The sequence below is a fragment of the Pteropus medius genome, unplaced genomic scaffold (assembly GCF_902729225.1).
Source record: "Pteropus medius unplaced genomic scaffold, Ma_sr-lr_union100, whole genome shotgun sequence".
NCBI lineage: Eukaryota > Metazoa > Chordata > Mammalia > Chiroptera > Pteropodidae > Pteropus > Pteropus medius.
In genome coordinates this window covers 6,015,163-6,019,252 of record NW_024352783.1, presented here as the reverse complement: position 1 = coordinate 6,019,252, position 4,090 = coordinate 6,015,163, and the positions used below count along the sequence as shown (strand labels likewise).

The 4,090-nt window shown below is 35.0% G+C and overlaps 1 long non-coding RNA gene across 1 annotated transcript; it reads right to left on the bottom strand.

The window, feature by feature from the left end:
- On the bottom strand, positions 1 to 1,704 carry LOC120589922 (uncharacterized). Its single transcript, XR_005649584.1, has 3 exons — positions 1,663 to 1,704; positions 1,060 to 1,147; positions 1 to 294 (listed from the first exon to the last, which is right to left on the bottom strand). It is a non-coding gene; the product is annotated as an uncharacterized LOC120589922 (long non-coding RNA).
- Between the last annotated feature and the right edge of the window lie 2,386 nt (positions 1,705 to 4,090).

Here is a 4,090-nt window from a genome sequence, read left to right as displayed (position 1 = left end):
ATAAATAAATGAGGTTATGAATTATAAAATACTTAAGACTCTATTTAATATAAAGTAGCTGCTGAATAAACGTGTTTTCCTCTTTCCTTTTCTATCTCTGTAATACTTGCCCAGTTCATAAAGCCGTGGTTCTCAAACTTTAAGAAACATTAGAATCATCAAAGATTATCTTAAAACCTGGATTTCTAAGTCTCACTCCCAGAGTTTCTAAATGGAGACCTGGGAGTTTGCATTTCGAACAAGTGCCCCCATGATGCTGGTTCTCCTGGTCCAGGGATCACATGTTGAGAAGCACTGTTGTAAAGGAATAGCAAGAAGGAAAATTTAATAACTGAAAGTTGAAGATAAAACACTGAACACATCAATAAATTTTTTTAAGCATATGAAATATTCAACCCACCAACTTTTCCAGGAAAAAAAAAAGGGTAATAAAACATCTCAATAAATGACACAAATACAATGAGTATGTGCACATATCATTTTCATACTATAGTAAATGCTGTCTTTGCCCTACCATGACCTTTTTCCATTTTCAAACACACCAGCTGCCTATGAACTTTCGCTCCCAATGGGCAACAACTGATCTCTTTGCCCACTTTGCTTTTGAATGCAGAGAGCTGCAAGTGCCTGGGAACTTCCGTGTTCTGAGGTTAAACCCTTGACAAGAGACTGAGACGTGCATGGGCGAGTGAATGAATTACAGTTCTGCCACTCATAGGCTACGTGACCTGGGGTAAGTTTTCTTGTCCATAACATAGAATAAAAATACCTACCTTAAAGGTTTGCTGTGAGAATCAAAATTTTAAAAGACATATAAAATTATTGGTACATAGTCCAGTACTTGATAGGTGCTCAATAAGTTTTATTCTCTTGTTCTACCAACGTTTTACACTCTCATGTTTATGCACCACACTGGTTACATGTACCTGAGAAATACTGTCCGAGAACGCTAGAATCCATCTCAGATAAAGTGGAATGGAAGAAATGAAACATTTCACTGTAGTCTTGCAGTAGTAATCAACCAACCAATCCATCAATGTGGGAAGCCCACCCACACACCTTGTCCTGGAGGTGCCATGTTTTCCATGCCCCTAGCAGTATAAAAACCTCACCTCTTTTCGTAGATGCCATGCACCACTTTCGGGAACTACAAAATCAAAGGCAAGATAAAAATCACTGTCATTAAATGGTGGAAGAAAAAATATTTGAACTGAGATTCTTACAGGGGAAAACAATATTAAAATATTCCCTGAATGTTTCCATGCCATTAATAAAAGGGAGAAACTCCATTACCATATTTATTGCCAAAGCAAATTCCCTTTTAATCTATTGCTTTGTTCATTCCTGATTTTCAGCAATTCGAATCTCCCTGATGAAATTTAATTTCCATAAATGCTTTACAGGATTCAAAGAGGATAGATCTTTGAATCTTCTTAATATTATTAATAAATGCTAAGAGTATAACACAAAATTAATGGGGAAATTTAATAATTCTATTAGAATTTTCTTTCCATTTAGTTCCCAGGAGGAGAATGCTAGTGCATACTTTCTGTAGACAATATTGTTTAATGGAAACTTTGCAAAAATTAGAATTAGTCCTTTGGTGAACAGGGATCTTTAATTTAATTTGTTTTTACTGCCAGAACACAGGGAGTTACTCACAGCATATTGCAGCAGCAGGCAGCCTGTTAGAATTCAGTTTTGTTGTGATCACCAGAGTAATGACTTCTCCAAGGCCTGGTGTTGGGAGAACAGCATGGTTTAGTTATGATGGGAATTGTAAATGTCATTAATAAAGTCCTGGAGGAGCAATTGCATTGCAGAGGGGTCTTATAAACACACGAGGCCAGTCGCTCTTCACATACTTGAGAGGAGAAAAGGGGTAGTTGTAATGTATTCAGGAGAGGAGGAATGAGAAGAGAATGAGGAAATGGGTATCTTAATTTTATTTGGATTTTTCCCCTAAAAGTCTGTCTTTAGTTTAAAACACAAACAGAAACCCTTTGTTGCTAACTTTTAGTTTGCTTTTCTGATATTAACTCTGCTGCTTCTACCTCTGTGACGTAGAGCTGGTCTATCCAGAGAAAGGAAAAGAAAGTATGATGTAAAAGGGAAACTGCTTCTCTTAGGTATGCACCCAGAGGAATTGAAAACAAGAACTTGAACAAATATACTTGTATGCTAATTTTCATAGTAGCATTTACAACAGGAAAAAAGTGGAAGCAACTCAAGTGTCCATCACCAGATGAAGGAACAAAATGTAGTGTATCCATCTATACAATGGAATATTACTCGGCCATAGAAAGGAATGAAGTTCTGACATATGCTACCACATGGGTAAAACTTGAAGACATTATTCTAAGTGAAACAAACCAGACACAAAAGGGCAGATATTATATTATTCGACTTATATGAGATACATAAAATAGTAAATCCGTAGAGATAGAAAGTAGAATGGGGCCTGCCAGGCACTGAACAAGGGAAATGTGGAGTTATCTCTTAATAGGCACAGAGTTTCTGTTTGAGGTAATGAAACGGTTTCAGAAAAAGATGGTGGTGATGATTGCACAAGATCATGAATATAATTACTATCATTGAATTATATACTTAAAAATGGTTAAACTGGTAAAAATTTATTTTATATATTATGTTATATAGTTTATTGCAATCAAAAAAAAGAAAGTGGACTTTAAGAATCTTTCTTCCTCTTTTCCTTCACTCTCTTCTATCCTTAACCAGTTTCTCCCCTCCTCTCATATGTAACTCTCAATTCTCCATATAATCCTTAAATAAAGTGAGGTGAGTAGAAGTGCCTGGCTCATAGTACGTGCTCAATAAAATGGGTGTCCCTCCTCCTCATGGCTCTGTGTGTGGATGAGACTGGTGACACACGTTTGGTATCATTTCCTTCTTTTATCTCATTGATTTTATTTTTTCATTTAAAAAAAAAAGATATTTAAGATTATTTTTACTGAAAGAGAGCCTAGTTCTTTCAGAATATGTTTTTCATCTTATACTGATATATATTAACTACACACTTAGTGTTCGGACCAAGCTTTTTAAATAGCCGTTTGTTAAGGGAATTTTATTTAGAATTGAGTTCATAAGAAATAGCAGAAACCTAAAAAAGTATCAACTCATTTCACCCCTAGCTCCAAAGACAGGTCATCTTCTGGTGATCAATTTTCGCTGCAAAGGCCCCGAGACTGAGATTAGACCCCACCTGACACACAGAGTTGGGGTCTAATTTCTGTAGTTTCTGTATCTCTTAAACCTAAGGAGTTAATGTGAAACATTACAAGAAAAACTACAGTTTTGCATTATGCTTGAGAAAAGCAGAGACAGGTAAGCTCTCATTCCTGAGAGACTAAAGGCCCAGATATTTGGAGGATTTTGATTTGAGGATTTAGAGCTGTAGAAAAGTTTTTTCTCCAAATTAAAGGAGGTTCTAATAAAATTTGTGTATACAATTAGGATTAGAAAGGCACCAAATTATTTGTATCTAGATTTTTTTTTAATAGTTTACTCTGTTTTTTTGTTGTTGTTTGTTGTTGTTTGTTGTTGTTGTTTATCTTATGAGGAGGAAGTAATCCTAAAATACAGGTTTAATTTGAGTTATTTGTACTTGCCTCTTCCTCCAAAAATTCAAAGAGGGTAATAACATAATTTGGCCGGAGGGATTGACTCTGGAGATATTCTCTTTATTTTTTTTTAAATTTTCCAAATTTGGCATAGCTATGAAAAAGCATTACTATAGTACATGATATATTATTTAGCGTTGCTAAGATTAGATGCTTTTAAAAAAGGCTCTATTTCCAGTCGTAGACTTTCAATGAAAAAGCCAGCTCTGATCTCTTTCTCAGATCATCATGTGATGCTTATTATTTAACCACTAGCAAATAGCATGGCTCTATTTTACAACTGGTAGTACTTTGTGACTAAATTTTAAGGAAATTAACAAATAGTTTCTTAGGCAATGAGCTTACAAGAATGTGCCCATAAAATAATGACAACAAACATATATATTGCTATTTTTACAGGACTGGCTTAAGACCTTTAGAGAACCTAAACACTTAAAAAGATTATGTTC